We start from the raw sequence: 21,322 nt of genomic DNA, 5'->3' as shown, positions 1-21,322 counted from the left end.
TTTACACAAGAAGATCATCCCCAAGACACAATCATCAGATTTTCCAAGGTTGAAATGAAAAAAAGAGTGTTAAAGGCAGCTAGAGAGGAAAGGGCAGATCACCTACAAAGGGAACTCCATCAGGCTAACAGTGGACCTCTCAGCTGAAACCCTACAAGCCAGAAGAGATTGGGAGCTGATATGGTTTTGCTGTGTCCCCATCCAAATCTCATCTTGAATTGTAGTTCCCATAATCCCCACATGTTGTGGAAGGGACCAGGTGGAGACAATTGAATCGTGGGGTGGTTTTCCCCATCCTGTTCTTGTGATGTAAGTTCTCACGCGATCTGATGGTTTCATAAGGGGCTTCCCCCTTCCCTCAGCTCTTATACATCTCCTTCCTGCTGCCATGTGAAGAAGGACATGTTTGCTTCCTCTTCTACCATGATTGTAAGTTTCCTGAGGCCTCCCCACCATACTGAACTGTTAATTAAACCTTTTCCTTTATAAATTACCCAGTCTCAGGCATGTCTTTATTAGCAGCATAAGAATGGACTAATACTGGGGCCTTCATTCAGCATTCTTAAGTAAAATAATCTTCAACCAAGAATTTCATATCCAGGCAAACTAAGTTTCCTAAGTGAAGGAGAATTAAGTTCCTTTTCAGATAAGCAAATGTCAAAGGAATTCATTACCACCAGACCTGCCTTACAAGAGATCTTGAAAGAAGCACTAAATATAGAAATGAAAGACTATTACCAGCTAATACAAAAACAGACTCAGACACACAGACCAGTGTCACTATAAAGCCAGACACACAGACCAGTGTCACTCAAACAAGTCAGCATAATAACTAGCCAACAAAACAATGACAAAATCAAATCCACACATATCAATACTAACTTTCAATGTAAATGGGCTAAATGCCCCACTTAAAAGGCACAGAGTGGCAAGCTGAATAAAAAAGCAAGACCCAATGGTATGTTATCTTCAAGAGAATCATCTCATAAAGGCATAATGACACCCATAGGCTCAAAATAAAAAAAATGGAGAAAACCTACCAAGCAAATGCAAAACAGAAAAAAACAGAGGTTGTAATCCTAATTTGAGACAAAACAGATTTCAAACCAACAAAGATAAAAAAAGACAAAGAAGGGCATTGCACAATGGTAATGGGTTCATTTTAACAAGAAGATCTAACTATTCTACATATATATGTATGCCCAACACAGGAGCACCCAAATTCATAAAGCAAGTTCTTAGAGACCTACAAAGAGACATAGACTCCCACTCAATAATAGTGGGAAACTTCATTGTGGCAGAAAATTAACAAAGATATTCAGGACCTGAACTCAACATTGGATCAAATGGATCTGATAGACCTATACAGAATTCCCCACCCCATAACAACAGAATATACATTCTTCTCATCACCACATGGCACATATTCTAAACTCAACCACATAATTGGACATAAAACAATCCTCAGCAAATGCAAAAGAACCAAAATCATACTAAACACATTCACAAACCACAGCACAATAAAAATAGAATTCAAGAGTAAGAACATCACTAAAAACCATGCAATTACATGGAAATTAAACAACATGCTCCCGAATGACTTTTTTTTTTTTTTGGTAAATAATCAAATTAAAGCAGAAATCAAGATGTTCTTCAAAACTAATGAGAACAAACATACAACATACCAGAATCCCTGGGACACAGCTAAGGCAGTTTTAAGAGGGAAATTTATAGCATTAAATACCCACATCAAAAAGTTAGAAAGATCTGAAATTAACAACCTGACATCACAACTGAAGGAATTAGAGGAGCAAGAACAAATCAACCCCAAAGCTAGGAGAAGAAAAGAAATAATCAAAATTAGAGCTGAACTGAAGGAAATTGAGACACAAAAAACCATTTAAAAGATCAACAGATCCAGGATCTAATTTTTTGAAAAAGTTTATAAGCTATATATGCCACCAGCTACCAGCTAGACTAATAAATAAGAGAGAAGGTCCAAATAAACAGAATTGGAAATAAAGAAGGAAATGTTAATGCTAACCCCTCAGAAATAAAAATAACCATCAGAAACTACTATGAACATCTCTATGCACACAAACTATAAAACCTAGAAGAGATGGATAAATTACTGGACACATCTCCCAAGACTGAACGAGAAAGAAATTGATTTCCTGAACAGACCAATAACAAGTTCCTAAATTGAATTAGTAATAAACAGCCTACAAACAACAAACAAAGCCCAGGATCTTATGGATTCACAACCAAATTCTACCAGATGTACAAAGAATTGCTGGTACCATTCCTACTGAAACTATTCCAAAAATTTGAGGAGAAGGGATCTTCTCCAACCCATTCTATGAGGCCAGCATCATCCTGATATGAAAACCTGACAGAAACCCAACAAAAAAAAAAAATTTCAGGCAAATATCCTTTATGAACATTGATGCAAAAATTCTCAACAAAATACTGGCAAACCAAATCCAGCAGCACATCAAAAAGCAAATCCACTGTGATCAAGTAAGCATCATCCCCAGGACGCAAGATTGGTTCAACATACACAAATCAATAAATGTGATTTATCACATAAACAGGACTAAAGACAAAAACTACATGATTATCTCAGGAGATGGAGAAAAGGTTTCCAATATAATTCAACACCACAATAAAGTAGGTATTGAAGGAAAATACCTCAAAATAATGAGAGCCATCTATGACAAACCCACAGCCAACATTATACTGAATGGGCGAAAGCTGGAAGCATTCTCGTTGAAAACTGGCACAAGACAAGGATACTGTCTCTTACCACTCCTATTCAACTTAATATTGGAAGTCCTGACCAGAGCAATCAGGCAAGAGAAATAAATAAAGGGAATCCAAATAGGAAGAGAGGGAGTCAAAGTATCCCGGTTTGATTATGACATAATTCTGTATCTAGAAAACCCCTTAGTCTCGGCTCAAAATCTCCCTCAGCTGATAAATAGCTTCAGCAAAGTTTCAGGCTACAACCTCAATGTACAAAAATCACTAGTCTTCCTATACACCAACAACAGCCAAGTCCAGAGCTGAATCAAATAGGCAATCAAATACCTTTCACAATTGCCACAAAAAGAATAAAATACCTAAGAATACAGTTAACCAGGGTGGTGAAACTTTTCTACAATGAGAATTACAAAACACTGCTCAAAGAAATTGTGTCAGAGAAGACACAAACTAATGGAAAACATCCCATGCTCATGGATAGTAAGAATCAATATCACTAAAATGGTCATATTGCCCAAAGCAATTTATAGATTCAATGCTATTCCTATCAAACTACCAACAACATTTTTCACAGCACTAGAAAAAAACTATTTTAAAATTCACATGGAACAAAAAAGAGCCTGAACAGCCAAGGCAATCTTAAGCAAAAAGGACAAAACTGGAGGCATCATGTTATCTGACTTCAAACTATACCACAGGGATGCAGTAACCCAAAGAGCATGGTACTGGTATAAAAACAGGCCTAGACCAATAGAACAGAATAGAGAGCCCAGAAATAAGGCTGCACATCCACTACCATCTAATCTTCAACAAAGCTGACAAAAACAAGCAACGGGGAAAAGATTCCCTGTTAAATCAATGGTGCTGGGATAACTGGCTAGCCATATGCAGAAGATTGAAGCTGGATCCCTTCCTTACACTATATAGAAAAATCAACTCAAGATAGATTAAAGACTTAAATGTAAAACTGAAAACTATAAAAACCCTAGAAGACAGCCTAGGCAATACCATCCTAGACATAGGCAAAGATTTTATGACAAAGATGCCTAAAACAATTGCAACAAAAGCAAAAATTGACAAGTGGAATCTAATTAAACTTAAGAGCTCATGCACAGCGAAAGAAAACTATCAACAGAGTAAACAGACAACCTACAGAATAGAATAAAATATTTGCAAATAATGCATCTGACACGGTCTAATATCCAGCATTTATAAGGAATGTAAACAAATTTTCAAGAGAAAAACAAACAATGTATTAAAAAGTGGGCAAAGAACATGAACAGATGCATTTCAAAAGAAGACAGACATGTGGCCAACAAGCATGTGAAGAAAAGCTCAGTATCAATGATCATTAAAGAAACGCCAAAAAAACCCACCCACCATGAGAAATCATATCATACCTGTTAGAATAGGTATTATTAAAAAGTAAAAAAAAAAAAAAAAAAAAAAAACAACAGATGCTTGCGAGGTTGAGGAGAAAAGGGAACACTTACCTATTGTTGGTGGGAGTGTAAATTAGTTCAACCACTGTGGAAAGCAGTATGGTGATTCCTCAAAGAGCTAAAAGCAGAACTGCCATTCAACCCAGCAATTCCATTGCTGGATATATACTCAGAGGAATATAAATCATTCGACCAGAAAGACACACATGCATGTGAATGGTTGTTGCAGCACTATTCACAATAGCAAAGACATGGAATCAACCTAAATGCCCATCAATAACAGATTGGATTAAAAAGTGTGGTCCAGGGCCAGGGATGGTGGCTCATACCTGTAATTCCAGCACCTAGGGAAGCCGAGGTGGGCAGATCACTTTGGGTCAGGAGTTTGAGACCAGCCTGTGCAACATGGTGAAACCCCATCTCTACTAAAAATACAAAAATTAGCTGGGCATGGTGACAGATGGAGACTCTGTCTCAAAAACAAACAAACAAACAAAAACAAAAACCAAACAACAACAACAACAAAAAACTGTGGTACATATATACCATGGAATACTACACAGTCATAAAAAAGAATGAGATCATGTATTTTGCGGGAACGTGGGTGGAGCTGCAGGCTATTATCCTTAGCAAACTAACACAGGAATAGAAACCCAAATACCACATGTTCTCACTTATAAATGGGAGGTAAATGATGGGAAGTCATGAACACAAAGAAGAGAACAACAGACACTGGAGTCTACTTGAGAGTTGGAGTGGAGGTTGGGAGGAAAGAGAGGAACAGAAAGATAATATTGGGTGCTAGGCTTAATACCTGGGTGATGAAGTAATCTGTACAACAAACCCCCATGACACGAGTTTACCTATGCAGCAAATCTTCACATGTGCCCCTGAACCCAAAATAAAAGTTAAAAAAAGAAAACAAAAGAAGACACTATGGGTCATATATAGACACATAAACTTCTTTTTTTTTTTTTTTTTTTTTTTTTTTTTTTTTTTTACGGAGTCTTGCTCTGTTTCCCAGGCTGGAGTTCAATGGCTCAATCTAGGCTTACTGCAACCTCCGCCTTCCGGGTTCAAGCGGTTCTCCTGCCTCAGCCTCTCGAGTATCTGGAATTACAGGCGCCTGCCACTGGGCCCAGCTAATTTTTGTATTTTTTAGTGGAGACAGGGTTTCACCATGTTGGCCAGGCTGGTCTCCAACTCCTGACCTCAGGTGATCCACCCGCCTTAGCCTCTCAAAGTGCTGGGATTACAGACGTAAGTCATCACACCCGGCCGACACACCAACTTTTTGTGGGAAGTAAAACTATGGCTAGTTTCCTAAGCAGAGTTGACTGTTTCAAAAGGGTAAAGAAGGCCCCGCGCTGGCGGGCGCTCCTCTCTCCGCGGCGGGAAGTGGGCGGCAGCGGCGGTGGCTGAGCAGAGGACCCAGAGAGCGGCCTCGCGGGTCAGACAGGATCGTCGTGACAAAGGCTTCCATAGCTTGCTGGAAGAGAGGATCTCTGCTGCCTCTCCTCTTCTGTGGCTTTCTTGTGGGCTGCACGAGACGGCAGGACCCAGATAACCGTTCTCTCAAAGACACAATGTTTGCACGAGGACTGAAGGGGAAATGTGTTGGCCACGAGGAAGACGTGGAGGGAGCCCTAGCCGGCTTGAAGACAGTGTCCTCATACAGCCTGCAGCGGCAGTCCCTCCTGGACATGTCCCTGGTGAAGCTGCAGCTTTGCCACATGGAGCCCAACCTGTGCCGCTCAATCTTCACTGCCAGCATGGTCCGGCAGATCCAAGAGGAGATGGGACGTGGCGCTCAGTGGCACCCCAGGCTGCAGGGCGGGCGCCGCTCGACCGCTTGGGCTTCATGGAGGCCCTGTGCCGCGCGGCGTGGGAGCAGGAGGGGGCACGTCCTGCCTCTAGCTTGGGAGACGGCACGCACAGGGCCCAGTTTCTGACCTTTGCCCAGTCAGCTCAGCACAGATGCTGAGGCCCCCGTAGAGGAGCGTCTGGGAGATGGATGGCCCTCAGGAAAACAGAGGAAGCTTTCACAAATCACTCGGATCAGGTATTTGAAACGCTGGAGACTAAAAACCCCGGCTGCATGGAAGAGCTGTTTTCAGGCGTGGACAGCCCCTACTACGACCTGGACACGTTACTGACAGGCATGATGGGGGGCGCCGGGCCGGGCCGGGCCCCTGTGAAGGGCTCGAGGGTTTGGCTCCGGCCACCCTGGGCCCCAGCTCCAGCTGCAAGTCCGATCTGGGCGAGCTGGACCACGTGGTGGAGATCCTGGCGGAGAACCTGAGCCGGAGCCCTAAGCGCTCGCAGCTGTGTCTGACGCGTGGACAGGTGAGCACTGGCTCCTGCAGAGGGTGCGCCTGCAGCCAGCGGCCCAGCCTTAATGCCTTGTCTGCTGATTCTGAGAAATCCCAGAACAGACCATCACCAGCGGGGTCTGCAACCCAGGCCCGTCCCACTCACTTTCCCCGCTGCGGAGTGCCAGGCGGAGACAGCAGTTCTGCTGAAAGACTTCTCATCTCTGGGCTGGTCCTGACGTCCTTACAGCCCTGGGCCCCTGGTCTCTCTTTGTATCCCCCACTGTAGAGGACGGCGAGCCACAGCTGCATCAACCTCCTTTATATTTAGACAGGTGAGTTTTTTACAATTCAGTTTCAAGTGTTTGGAGCAATATTTTGTTTTAAGATACATATTTTTAAACGTTTCACACCTTATGTCTTTAGATTGTTTCAGCTATTTTCTTAGAAGTATATTTTTTCTATAGATATCCTTTGCTGCGACATTAGAACTTTTATAGCCTAAATAATTGTAGTTGATGTGTTTCATATTTTTCAGGTTTAAATAAGAGATTTTTTTTTTTGCAGTGAGCATCACTACGGTACTTGTAAACAGTGTGAATGTATCATGTTTTACTTTAAACGTGTGTGCAATATTTCTCCATTATGCTCTGTACTACCGTGAGACCCGGGTGAAAATCAAGAACCGCACACAGCTACTACACTTTTTTTGTCATTAGAAAATCTACGGTGAGAGCCACACCTTCCTAGACTTGAGCATAAATTATGGAGATTTTATTTACGTCTATTTACATGCAAATGTCATTGAAGACAAAGGTCAAATATCTGTCTGTCTGGAGATCACGGGCACCAGTTGGTCTTCAGGGACCTCAGAGACCCTCGGTGGTGCCTTCTGATAGGCGGTATTCCTGAAGGTCTCCCATCAGCCCAGACACCTGCCCTGGGTGAGGAAATAACACTGCTACTGGATTAGAAATGCCTGTGCTGCTCTGTTAGTTTGGTGCTGGAACAAAAGGTCAAGGTTAGGCTGAAGTCTAGAAGGAAAGAAATCTGAATCCCTGTCATTCATGGCCCCTTGATCTGCAGGGTCATAGGTGCTGCCGCAGGGAGTGAGCTGGGGGTGCCTGCAAACTTCCTCTCCTGCCCCACCTCACCCCACTTGTGTTTCCACTTTCTCATGCTTATTCTAACTTCCTCACCCCTTAGCCAAAAAGGTTTGTTTTCTTTTGTGGATATAGCCATTCTTAAATATCAGTGATGTAAACCTCACTTTATTAAAAAATTATCCAGCAAAACAAAACAAAACAAAAGGTAAAGAAAAGAGACAAGGCATAAGGATTTTTAAAGTTTTGGGTTTTTCAAAAGCAAGAATTGAAATAAAAATAACATAATGAATGAATATAACAATGATTAGCTAAACTATTAATATTTGGTACACGAACTCATTTTGGATAAAAACTGGATTTTCTTAAACATTAATAAAAGAGGCTGGGTGCGGTGGCTCACACCTGTAATCTAAGCACTTCCGGAGGCTGAGGCGGGTGGATCATGAGGTCAGGAGATCAAGACCGTCCTGGCTCACACGGTGAAACCCCGTCTCTACTAAAAATACAAAAAATTAGCCGGGCGTGGTGGCAGGCACCTGTAATCCCAGCTACTCAGGAGGCTGAGGCAGGAGAATGCCGTGAACCCAGGAGGCAGAGGTTGCAGTGAGCCAAGATCGCACTACTGCACTCCAGCCTGGGGGAGAGAGCGAGACTCTGTCTCTAGAGAAAAAAAGAAAAAGAAATAGTCCCTCCCTAGACCTTATTATCTCATGAGGAAGTACAAAGATGAAAGGCACTTCTTTTTTTTTTTTTTTTTTTTTTTTTTTTTTGAGACAGAGTCTTGCTCTGTCACCCAGGCTGGAATACAGTTGTGTAATCTCGGCTCACTGCAACTTCTGCCTCCTGGGTTGAAGCGATTCTTACTCCTGACTGTGATACTTAATATGATCTTAGAAAAATCATTTATTTTTTCGGATCCCTGGTTTTCTCTTCTGTAAAATGTGGATTATAGTATTTCACAGCGTTTCTTGAAGATATTAAATGTGAAGATTTTGTGGAGGGCTGGGAGAAATGTCAGGAAACGTTGTAAAATCTGGGCACGTCTGTAAACAACTGAATTTCTGCTTGTACTTATAGAGGACCATGTGTACAAAATTTTTGCCCATCCAAGTAATTCTTTCAAATAGTGATTTCTGAGTAAAGAAAGTTTGATACTGATTTACTGTCCTCTGGACACTGAAAACCTATCATTCAGAATCAGCTGCATTAATTACTCTTGAAACATCTTTAGTAAAATGAATTTTTATCTTCTCATGAAATTTAAAAGGTACCTTTAAGCAAATATCTCCGTGATGTAACAGAGTTTATAGAGAGTGAGTGACAAATGGCAGCCACCAAATCACTTGATTAAAACTTAGGTCATGCCTATCACCTTCTGCTGGGTAATTAAAACATGCAGAAGGATCCAACCACGAGCAGCAGAACACAATAGTGGAGAAATTAAATATAAGGAATTAATATATGCTGATATCAGGGACAGGGAAAAATAATTTACGTGGCTGCACCACCAAACTCTTTATTACATAGAATGTTATATTTGAAAGAAACAGAAATCAGTGTCCTTGGTTTAGTCCTGGAGACTTTCTCTTCTCCATCTGTAGATAACCTGGTTATCTACACCCAAATTTTCATTCCTTCATCATGAATTCAGATCTACATGGATGTTTCAGAAGTAATATAAATTCCAAAAGCCCCAACTAATTAACTGTTGATTTTCCAAATGCCAAATTTTCTCCACTTGCAGTCTTCCCCTTCTCAACTGATGACAATTTCATCCTTCCAAGTGTTCAAGTAAAACTCTTGAATTCTTCCTTGACTCTTATTATATTTCCTTCCTACCCTCACCTATCCCCTATACATCTTAACCATCATATCACTTTAACAATCTTTACCACAACCTCCCTTTTCCTAGTCACCATCATTGCCCACCTGCAAGAGTTTCCTACCTGGGGTCCTTCTATACCAGTAAGATGCCTCAGAGTTTATAGAGGATAGGTGACAAGTGGAAATTCTTTACATTCCTCAATATTGCAGTCAGAGTGATTCTAGAATATGCATGAGAATACACCCTTCTCTGCTCAGCATCCTCCTATGGATTTTCATCACCGAGTCAAAGTCAAAGTCTTTCCAGTGGTCTAGGCCCTGCCACCTCTCCAACTTCAGCTCACCCTATACTTCGTCCTGCTCATTCATAGCTGTTTCCTTGGTTATATCAAACGAATTCTCACCTCCATGCTGTTTTTCTCCCCTAGTTCTCAATGGGCTCTTCTCTCACTCATCTCAGGTCTCTGCTGACACATCATCAGTGAGGCCTTCCCTGACTTCCCTACATGAAACAGCAACCCACATTCTTCCCCAACCCAGCCCCACCTAACACTCCGTATCCGCCTTCCTGATTTGTTTTACTCCACAGCAACCTACTACCTTCTGACCGGTGATCCATTTACTTATGAACTATGTCTCTGAAAAGAAGATACACTGCATGGTTCCAGAGGCTTTTAAAAAATTTTAGTGCTCTTCAGCATGTCATAAACATTCAATAAAGAGTATTTTAAAGAACAAATGAGTCCAACTACTAACTTACAGATCAAGAAACTCAGCGTCAGGGAGCCCTGTGCTTTGTCTTCTGTCTTGTGGGGTGAGACAGTGTAGAACCCTGTCTAAAACCTTCACCTCCCTCTGCCCATTACCGTATTGTCCTCACTGCACCACACTGCTTTTAACTTCCTGAAGGACTCAGAAGTTTCCATAGTAATTATTAACTATTAACTTTGTTTTCTTCTCCATAATTCAAACAGAAGACATCCCAATTCTTTTTTTTTTTTTTTTTTTCTTCCAGAGACTGAGTCTTGCTCTGTTGCCCAGGCTGGAGTGCAATGGTGTGATCTCAGCTCACTGCAACCTCTGCCTCCCGGGTTCAAGCAATTCTCCTGCCTCAGCCTCCCGAGTAGCTGGGATTACAGGCATGTGCCACCACATCCAGCTAATTTTTTGTATTTTTAGTAAAGATGGAGTTTCACCATGTTGGCCAGCCTGGTCTCAAAATCCTGTCCTCATGATCTGCCCGCCTCGGTCTCCCAAAGTGTTAGGATTATAGGTGTGAGAGCCACCGTGCCTGGCCGACATTCCAATTCTTGGGAAAAATATTTGCTAATTATTCATCCAACAATGGATTATTATCCAGAATACACAAGAAACTCAAAAACCTCAAAGACAAAGTGATAATAATAATAATATTTTAAAATGGGCAAATGATCTGAATAGACATTTCTCAAAAGAAGACAAACAAATGTTCAACAAGTATATGAAAAAGTGCTCAGCATTACTAATCGTCAGGGAAATGCGAATCAAAACCAGAATGAGACACCATCTCAGCCCAGTTGGAATGATTATTATCAAAAAGACAAAAAAAGTGCTGGCAAGGATGTGGAGAAAGAGACCTATCATATACCGTTGGTGGAAATGTAAATTAATACAGTCATTATGGAAAACAGTATGGAGGTTCTTCAAAAATCTAAAAATAGAATGACCACATGATTCAGCAATTCCACTAGTGGGTATATATCCAAGGGAAAAGACATCAATCTGCACTTCCATGTTTATTGTAGCACTATTCATGATGGCCAAGATGTGAAGTCAACTCAAGTGTCCATCAACAGATGAATGGATAAAGTGTGGTATATAAACACAAATGAATACTATTTAGTCACTGAAAAAAAATGAAATTGCTTCATTTGTGGCAGCATGGATGAGTATGAAGGACATTATGTTAAGTGAAATAAGCCAGGCACAGAGAGATAAATACCACATGTTCTTATGCATATGTAGGAACTAAACCAGGGTATCTTCCAGAGATAGAGAGTAGAATGATACTTATCAGAGGCTGCAAAGGATAGGGGAGGGAGGGGAAATAAAGAGAAGTTGGTTAATGTGTACAAAAGCACAGTTATATAGACGGAATAAGTTCTAGTATTTGATAGTAGAATAGGAAAATTAAAGTTGCTGATAATCTGTTGCGTATTTCAAAATAGCTGGAAGAGAAATATTATAATGTTCCCAACACAATGCAAAGATAAATGTTTGAGTTGCTGAATATGCTGATTACCCTGATTTGATCTTTACAAGTTGTATACATGTATGGAAATATTACTTTGTGCCATAAATATGTACAAGTATATGTCAATTAAAAATAATAGTAAAAACCTAAAAATTAATGAAAGATATTCCATTTTGTTCTTACCTGTATTTGTTCAATTATTTTTTCATCTTCTGGCACACTAGGATCTATTACAATGATAATATCTTCAAAACCATTATTATTCAGCCTAATGAAGGAACTATTTGACCGGTGCAGCAGGCACAGAACTAAGAGGAAAACAAAACTTCTGAATAACCACATTGTTCTTCTTTAGTTATTCCTGGCCCAAATGTTGGTTTGTTCAAGAGGCTTTTCTTCTCTTTCTCTTTATATATGTTTCTAAAACTTATCAATATTGGCTGACTATGGGATGTTGACTGTATAAAGGTACATTACGTGGGGAAATACATGACTAATTCACATAATTGTTTAATTATATGTTATCATAAAAGTGACTAAGAGTCAAATCAGATCATTTTATAAAATGCATTGCACGTTTTCCTCTTGGAACACATTGTCTTTGTTGCTGTCATTGTTGATATTCTACGGGCTCCTTGACAGCAGGGATTTTTTTTTTTTTTCAATAGGTTTTTGGGTAACAGGTGGGGTTTGTTTACATGAATAAGTTCTTTAATTATAATTTCTGAGATTTTGGCGCACCCAACCACCTGAGCAGTGTACACTGTACCCAATGTGTAGTCTTTTATCCCTCAGCCCCCACTCTTTACCCCAAGCCCCCAAAGTCCATTGTGTCATTCTTATGCCTTTACATCCTCATAGCTTAGCTCCCATTCATGAGTGAGAACATACGATGTTTGGTTTTCCATTCATGAGTTACTTCACTTAGAATAGTGGTCTCCAATTCCATCCAGGCTGCTGCAAATGCCATTATTTCATTTCTTTTTATGGCTAAGTAGTATTCCATGGTGTGTGTGTATGTACGTAGGTATGTGTGTGTGTGTGTGTGTATATATATATATATATATCACATTTTCTTTATCCACTGGTTGATTGATGGGCATTTGGGCTAGTTTCATATTTTGCAATTGCAAATTGTGCTGCTATAAACATGTATGTGTAAGTATCTTTTTCATATAATGACTTATTTTCCTCTGGATAGATATCCAGGAGTGGTATTGCTGGGATTGCTGGGTCAAATGGTAGCTCCACTTTTAGTTCTATTTTTTTTTTTTTTTTTTTTTAAGATGGAGTCTCACTCTGTCGTTCAGACTGGAGTGCAGTGGTGCGATCTCGGCTCACTGCAACCTATGCCTCTAGGGTTCAAGCAATTCTTCTGCCTCAGCCTCCTGAGCAGCTGGGATTACAGGTGCATGCCACCATGCCCGGCTAATTTTTGTATGTTTTTTTTTTGTTGTTTTTTAGTAGAGATAGGGTTTCACCATGTTGATCAGGCTGGTCTTGAACTCCAACCTTGTGATCTGCCAACCTCAGCCTCCCAAAGTGCTGGGATTACAGGTGTAAGCCACCACACCCGGCCCACTTTTAGTTCTTTAAGAAATCTCCACACTGTTTTCCATAGTGGTTGTACTAGTTTACATTCCCAGCAGCAGTGTAAAAGTGTTCCCTTTTCACCACATCCATGCCAACATCTTTTTTTTTTTTTTTTGATTATGGCCATTCTTGCAAGAGTAGGGAGGTATTGCATTGTAGTTTTGATGTGCATTTTTCTGATCATTAGTGATGTTGAGCATTTTTTCATATGTTTGTTGGCCATTTGCATATCTTCTTTTGAGAATTGTCTGTTCATTTCCTTAGCCCACTTTTTGATGGGACTGTTTTTTTCTTGCTGATTTGTTTGAGTTTGTTGTAGATTCTGGATATTAGTCTGTTGTCAGATGTATAGATTGCAAAGATTTTCTCCCACTCTGTGGGTTGTCTGTTTCCTCTGCTGATTATTTCTCTGTGGGTTGTCTGCTTCCTCTGCTGATTATTTCACAGAAGCTTTTTAGTTTAATTAAGTCCCAACAATTTATCTTTGTATTTGTTGCATTTGCTTTTGGGTTTTTGGTCATGAAGTCTTTGCCTAAGTCAATGTCTAGAAGGGTTCTTCTGCAGTTATCTTCTAGAATTTTTATGGTTTCAGGTTCAAAGATTTAAGTCTTTGATCTATCTTGAATTGATTTTTGTATAAGGTAAAAGATGAGAACCCAGTTTCATTCTTCAACATGTGGCTTGCCAATTATGCCAGCACCATTTGTTGAATAGGGTGTCCTTTCCCCACTTTTTTTGTTTGCTTTGTTGATCATCAGTTGACTTTAAGTATTTTGGTTTATTTCTAAGTTCTATATTCTGTTCCATTGGTCTATATGCCTGCTTTTATACTAGTACCATGCTGTGGTGGTAACTATGGCCTTATAGTATAGTTTGAAGTCAGGTAATGTAATGCCTCTCAGTTTTTTCTTTTTGCCTAGTCTTGCTTTGGCTATGCAGGCTTCTTTTGGGTTCCATATGAATTTTAGGATTGCTTTCCTAGTTCTGTGAAGACTGATGGTGGTATTTTGATGGGAATTGCATTGGATTTGTAGATTGTGTTTGGCAGTATGATCATTTTCATAATATTGATTCTACCCATCCATGAGCATGGGATGTCTTTTCATTTGTTTGTGTCATGTATGATTTATTCAGCAGTGTTTTGTAGTTTTCCTTGCAGAAGTCTGTCACCTCCTTGGTTAAGTATATTCCTAACTATTTTAATTTTTTTGCACTATTGTAAAATGGGTTGAGTTCTTGATTTGATTCTCAGCTTGGTCACTGTCGTTATATGGGAGAGCTACTGATTTGTGTACATTAATTTTGTGTCCCAAAACTCTGATGAATTCTTTGACCAGTTCTAGCTTTTTAGATGAGTCTTTAGGGTTTTCTAGATATACGATCATGTCATCAGCAAACAGTGACAGTTTGACTTCCTCTTTACCAATTTGGATGCCCTTTATTTTTCTCGTCTTGTTGCTCTGGCTAGGACTTCCAGTATTGTGTTGAATAGAAGTGGTGAAAGTGGGCATCCTTGTCTTGTTCTAGTTCTCAAGGGGAATGCTTTCAACATTTCCCTGTTCAGTATAATGTTGGCTGTGGGTTTGTCACAGATGGCTTTTATTACCTTAAGTATGTTGGGGACACATTTTCTATACTTTCTAATTTTGATGAATTTCCTAAACATAGACATATACTTTATATTTTCTGTAGAGTAGAATGTGAAAATTAATAAAAATCCATAATAAAATGAACAGATACAGTAATACTAATGTCTTTTATTTTTACAAAGCAATTTATCATCATTACAATGGTATAAATAATGCAAGAGATGATAAGATAGTTAAATGTAAATAACAGCAAATTAGTTAAGATAGGTTGGAGGTCCAAATAAAAGATTTTAAAGACTTTGATAAGTTTAGAAATCAAATTATTTACCTAAAAAAATACTGTCCAGTAAAGAAATAATAACATTTTTTTCCATACAAGCATATCAAAAACTTTATCTGGTAGTTTGCTGGTTATTATTGAGGCAGAGTGAATCACGTTAATAGTTTGCATTTATTCAGTTCTTACCAGAGCACAGATTGGCTCACTTAACCCTCACTGCAACTCTGTAAGGCCAGTATGCATATTACCTTCATTTTATGTGTGGAGGAACTGAGGCACACAGATTTAAGTAACTTGCGAATATCACACGGCTAGTAACTGGTAAAGTCAGGATCTGAACCCAGCATTCTTATCCCAGAGCCCATGGATGTAATCACTCCATCACAAGGCAATGCTGTTTTACTAGGCAAGTAATGTAATAAGTTTCTATAAAAAGGAGAAAGAAGATTAGGTTAGGAGATGTTATTGAATTAAGAATGTCTTATCTTAAAGCAAAAGATGCCAGGACTCATCAGAAACCCTCAAAAAGGACTGAACAATAGCAGAAAATGTCTTTAAGAGTTCAGACAAAAGGATATGATGTTGAATTCTTGGCAACATCCTCAAGATAGAGGCTTTATCATATGTGCTCAGACACTTCTCTTGGACAGCGCACCACACCTTCCTTCCATTTTCTCAGGAATATTACAGGATAATTGTACATTGATAGAATTAGGAAAGGAGCTCTTACACACTGGCAGCTCTGGGAAGCTGTGATTATCTGGAGTGAATAGACTGGGTATTAACAAATACATCCTATGCAGTCTTGCCCTCACTGACCCTCCCTTCCTCTTGCTCCCTGCTTCTCCCTGAACTCCAGCTTTGGTGGCTCCAAGAAAACCAAGTATGCTCCCATCCCACAGAACTTGGGCTCAGGAAATTGTTTTTGACTGGTTGACTAAATGAATAAAGAATGATTATTATTTTAACCAAAATAACAGCTTTTCACAATGCCTAAACAGAAGCTTGTCCAAGGCCTTTGAAATGTTGAAGAAGCCTGGTGGACTTAGATCCCCTGTATTGTTTGGGGAAGTGTTTATTTTGAGGAGGTGCTATTATAACTTTAAAAAACTCAGGAAACTCTCAGTTATACATTTGGAAGGGAGAGAATTCCTCTTTGCCAAAGCAGTTAGAAAAAACTCCCTTCAGGCAATGGGCACATGTGGCCTGGTGAAAAAAGGTGAATATTTATAACAGTCTCTCCCTAATTTTTCCTGGTGTCGCAGGAACCTCAAAATTGGAGATAAATGTATATCCTTGTCTTGTTTTCCATCTATCCCCCTGGTTGAGTTTCTAATACTCTTCTAAAAGAGGAAAGTGAGAAGCTGCTCTGGTGGCCTCAAAGATACCCCCTTCCATAACTAGTCTACATATTACAGTTTCCAGGTCAGCTGGTCCAGCTACAAGGGCCACTGCCTCCATCAACCTCAGGTAGACATTCCAGCAGAAGCAGGCTTGTCACAAATCAGAAAAGACTGTGCTAAGTGAGTCAAACCTAGATTTAATTCAACTCAGGCAAACAGGCTCACTTGAGTCACTCAAAAGGAATGAGTTTCCTTGTCTGTTACCGGGTCAAAAAAGAACTATAAAAAAATCAGTTGTTACGTATTTGTTTAGTGTGTAATAGAAAAATGTATCCAACATAACAAACTTGTGTTTGCACGATACTACTGTCAGAATAACACCATATTTGTTTTTCTCTCTTTTTTATTGTGAAATAGTAATTGTACATATTTATGAGCTTCATGTGATATTCTGGTACATGCATAACAATGATCACATCAGGGTAATTAGAATATCCATCATCTCAAATATTTATCATTTTGTGTGTGTGTGTGTGTTGGAAACATTTTAAATCTTTTTTTTTTTTTTGGTAGCCTCAGCCTCCCAAGTAGCTGGGATTACAGGTATGCACCATGCCAGCTAATTTTGTATTTAGTAAAGACAGGGTTTCACTGTGTTGGCCATGCTGGTTCGAACTCCTGATCTCAGATGATCCATCTGCCTTGGCTTCCCTCAGTGCTGAGATTACAAGTGTGAGCCATTGTGCCCGGCCTCTAGCTCTTTTGAAATATACAATAAATTACTGTTAACTGTAGTAATCCTACTATGCTGCTACTGAACATTAGAACTTATTCCTTCTACCTAACTGTGTGTTTGTACCCATTAACCAACCTCTCTTCATCCTCCCATGTTCCCACCCTCTGGTAATCATCATTCTACTCTCTAGCTCCATTAACACTGAATTCTCCCGAGAGAGTCAGGACTTCTGATTGCCATGGTAACAGAGAGGTCTCCTGTCACTGGACTTTTAAATCATGAGTCAGTTACATGCTAAGAGAGTAATAGTCATTTTCTTTATGAGAAAATTTGAAATATTACTGAGGTAGACATGTGGTCTATGATTTCATTTTTTATTTCCGGAATAAATAATATTTGTAAACTTGTTATTTAAAAAAATGAAAAGAGCCTCTTTTTGAACTGAAAAACTGAGTTACTTATCCTTATACAATTTTCGGAAGGCAACATTGGATTTTAATTATTATAAGCTATTCACTATTAACATAGAACCTGAGATGTACATAAGTTGGAATTTATCATGTGAGGCTTAGTTTATTCCTCTTTCCTTTTGGATCTCTCTATCTGTAGTGTGTGTATTCCTTGTGCTCTGGATTCCTTGTGCTAAGCACATGTGGTTCAGGATCATGTCTCGCCTTCTAGAGGCAGATCCAGAAACCAGTCTCTCTTCCCTATTCTTAGTGCCAACTTATGTGAGGTTGGGATTCCCTTTGTACCTAGTCAGATGCAGGTATCTGTGAAAGAGGGAGTGTCTCTATGAGCTCTACACTTGGAAAGAAGCATTAGAAATCCCATTTGTGACTTGAGGTCAAGCCATACTTATTAATTTAGCTTCAGCATATATGGTGCTAATATTTTTATAATCTGTCTGACTCCTATGTCTATTTCCAAATCAGTTCCAAACTCTGAAAAGGAAAATGGCAGGGTTTGATGTGTTTCAGTTTTGTTTTTGCCATTTTATTTATTTATTTATTTATTTATTTATTTATTTATTTATTTATTTTGAGACAGAGTCTTGCTCTGTTGTCTAGGCTGGAGTGCAGTGGCACGATCTTGGCTCACAGCAACCTCTGCCTCCTGGGTTCAAGCAATCCTCCTACCCCAGCCTCCCAAGTAACTGGAATTACAAGCGTGTGCCACCACACCTGGCTAATTTTTGTATTTTTAGTAAAGATATGATTTCACCATGTTGGCCTGGCTGATCTCAAACTCCTGACCTCAAGTGATCCACCTGCCTCGGCCTTCCAAAGTGCTGGGATTACAGGGATGAGCGACTATGCCTGGCCCTGTTTTTGCCATTTTAGTATACTAAGTACACTAACCAGGAAACAATGTGAAGTCACCTATTTTTGTACATTCTTGGGAATCCCACCATTAAGAATTTCTCACTGGCCTGCCTTTCTTCCTACTTAGTGTCCAGTTTTCCTCTCACCTTTCCTCATTCTCTGCTTTTTACCCCTTCCTTCTAGGATTGTTAAATTTCTGGAACTCCAAATACTTTCTGTCTATTCTACAAAGTAGTGCTTCAGCTCTTTCCTGCTCCTACTCCTAAATTTGCACATTCAAACCTATCAGGGGGAGGTGATGATATGTATAAAGGGCAATACAGTCTTACATGAACAAAGGGAAATTTACAGATTCTCTATGTATAGATAAACTGTTGGAGATTATTCCAGTCCACAGAGGACTGTGCTCTGTTTAACCTCTCTACAGATTAACAAAATAATAAAAACTCTCATTTCATCTCATAACTGGACAATTTGGCAGCCTTCTTAAAGATTTCTTAGCACTATCTTCCAGTCCAGTCTTGCACAACATCAAATTACCTAATGTATAATACTAACTTTTCTTTCTCAAGTTCTTCAAGAGTTCATCATTACCTTTAGGTTGGCACAATCCTTTACTTGCTATTCAGAATTCATCATAATGTAGTTCCAAATTATCATTTCCAGTTTTATCTCCCAATATTACCTATGATAAATCTTTTTCTCTAGTCAAAATTTGTGGAAAATTATTTTTACTTTCCACTACTGTCCCCTTGACCATACTCATTTTTCTAATTCTATCCAGCTTACATTCTACTTCTTTATGAAGACTCCCCTGAGCAATCTAGCCCGTTGTTTCCCTTCTCTGAACTTTTGTACCCTTTTTACCATAACAGGAAATCTTCTAGATCCAGGATTTAAGAGCTCAGATTTTGAATATCCATATGAGAGAATTTTCATGCTGGAAAATACCTTAGAGACCATCTAATTCAACCACTGATGTTACAGATGAGAATACTGATGTCCAAGGAAGGTAACTGACTTACTGGCAAAACTTAAACTGGAGACATTTGACTTTTAGCCCCATGTGATCTCTTCTCATGGCTTTCTGCTCACCAGCACTGCACCAACCTCTCCTTACTCTCTCTAGCCGCTGCTTTTGTTGCTGCTATTTGTACACCAGCTATACCCTGAGCTTAAGGCACCTCTTTCTTCTTAGAAGCTGTAAGTTTAGCGGATGCCTCAGAAATATTCTAACATATGGTTCTTAAATTTAAATATTTATCTTTGTATAATCAGAAGAATTGAAAAAGTCACAAGGAGAAATAGCCTTTGAACAAAATTGCTTTGAAGAGAGTTTGTCCAAAGAATGTTATGCCAGGAGAAAGTACTTACAGATTCCTCAATTCGTAGTCTACAATCTATTCTTTTTTATATATAAGAAATCCTATAAAGATTGGGGAGAATTAATATTTACAGAGCATATTTGAGTATGTCTAATATTCTGATAACTACATAACTATGTCTGATATTCTGATAACTATATTCTGAGAGTTGCCTGATAACTCTCAGATATTTTGATAGTTACTTTACATGAACTTATTTAATTTTCATAATCACTCTTTGAGATAGGTATTATCATCCCCTTTCTACAAATGGTGAAATAGATACCCAGAGATATTAAGTAAATTGTCAAAGTTTGTATAGCCAGGAAAAGGGAGGAGATGGGATTTGAACCTGTGTGTATTTGTCTTTATGCCATGCAATGGGTAGTTATGTTTTGCCTGGTTGATTATGCCTTGGAGTATGGTGCACTGCCCAAATCCCCTCATATCTCTTTGAGTGTTCCTGTGTATTCCTTCTTTCTGCATAACGTGCCTTTGCTTGCAAAGGCTCATACCTGCAACTTTTCTTTGGAGGACAGTCTTCAGACTACTAGAGCTATTTTACCCACTTACACAGAGAGCCAGAAGGTACTTTACATCCTCTGAAGTGGTACATAGGCGATGACTGACAGTGCAGCAATATGAAATCTGAATTCCTTCACTTTGGGTTGGGACCAGTTCTGAGGTGTAATGTACACACTGGAGACCCCTGTGGACCAACTTGATGCTGCCCCCGTGGGACTTTGCCTGTACTCATATCCCTGCTTGGATTCTTCTGTTGTCCACCTTCCTCCTGTAACTTTTTTTTCTTTCTTTCTTGAGAACTTATGTGGTGAATTACTTGTACATAAATCCTTGTCCCAGGACCTGCTTCAGGAAAACCAGCCTAAGATAGGGTGTCATGTCTTAACAAATAATATTTATTAAGCACTTATTGTATGTATGCTAAGCACTATGTTACATTGTTTATATGTATTAACTTATTTAATCCTCACAACAACCCCACGAGCAGACACTATTTCTCATTTTACAAATGAGAAAACTCAGCTTTTATAACTTGCTGAAAGTCACACAGCCAATGGGTGTTAGAACTAAACCGAAACTCTGGTCCATCTCCAAGTCACACTCGTAATCCTTATGCCGCATTCCTTGAAGATACACCATTTTCCCTGGTAAGGAGACCAACTTATGGTCAGTCAACCCCTCTATTTGAGGAAGAATATTAAAAGCAAATGATTAAAATGCCAGTGCAAAAACCAGATTCTGACAAATTTTACAATTTTCTTTTTTCTAATGCAGAAGCCTTTCATTTTTGTTCCTGGGAAGCAATAGAAATCTTGTCTGGGAGAAACAAATTTAGCAGGTCATATAGTGATGAGACTAATTCCTTAAATGTTTATGGTATATTTCCT

The 21,322-nt window shown here is 39.3% G+C and overlaps 1 pseudogene; it reads left to right on the top strand.

Moving 5' to 3' along the window:
• The first annotated feature begins 5,791 nt into the window (after positions 1–5,791).
• LOC126949235 (cell division cycle-associated protein 4-like) lies at positions 5,792–7,006 on the top strand (annotated as a pseudogene).
• The last annotated feature ends 14,316 nt before the right edge of the window (positions 7,007–21,322 follow it).

Source organism: Macaca thibetana, chromosome 1 (genome assembly GCF_024542745.1).
Source record: "Macaca thibetana thibetana isolate TM-01 chromosome 1, ASM2454274v1, whole genome shotgun sequence".
Taxonomy (NCBI): Eukaryota; Metazoa; Chordata; class Mammalia; order Primates; family Cercopithecidae; genus Macaca; species Macaca thibetana.
Note: the sequence above shows the minus strand (reverse complement) of the source record. Positions and strands in the feature narration are given on the sequence as shown.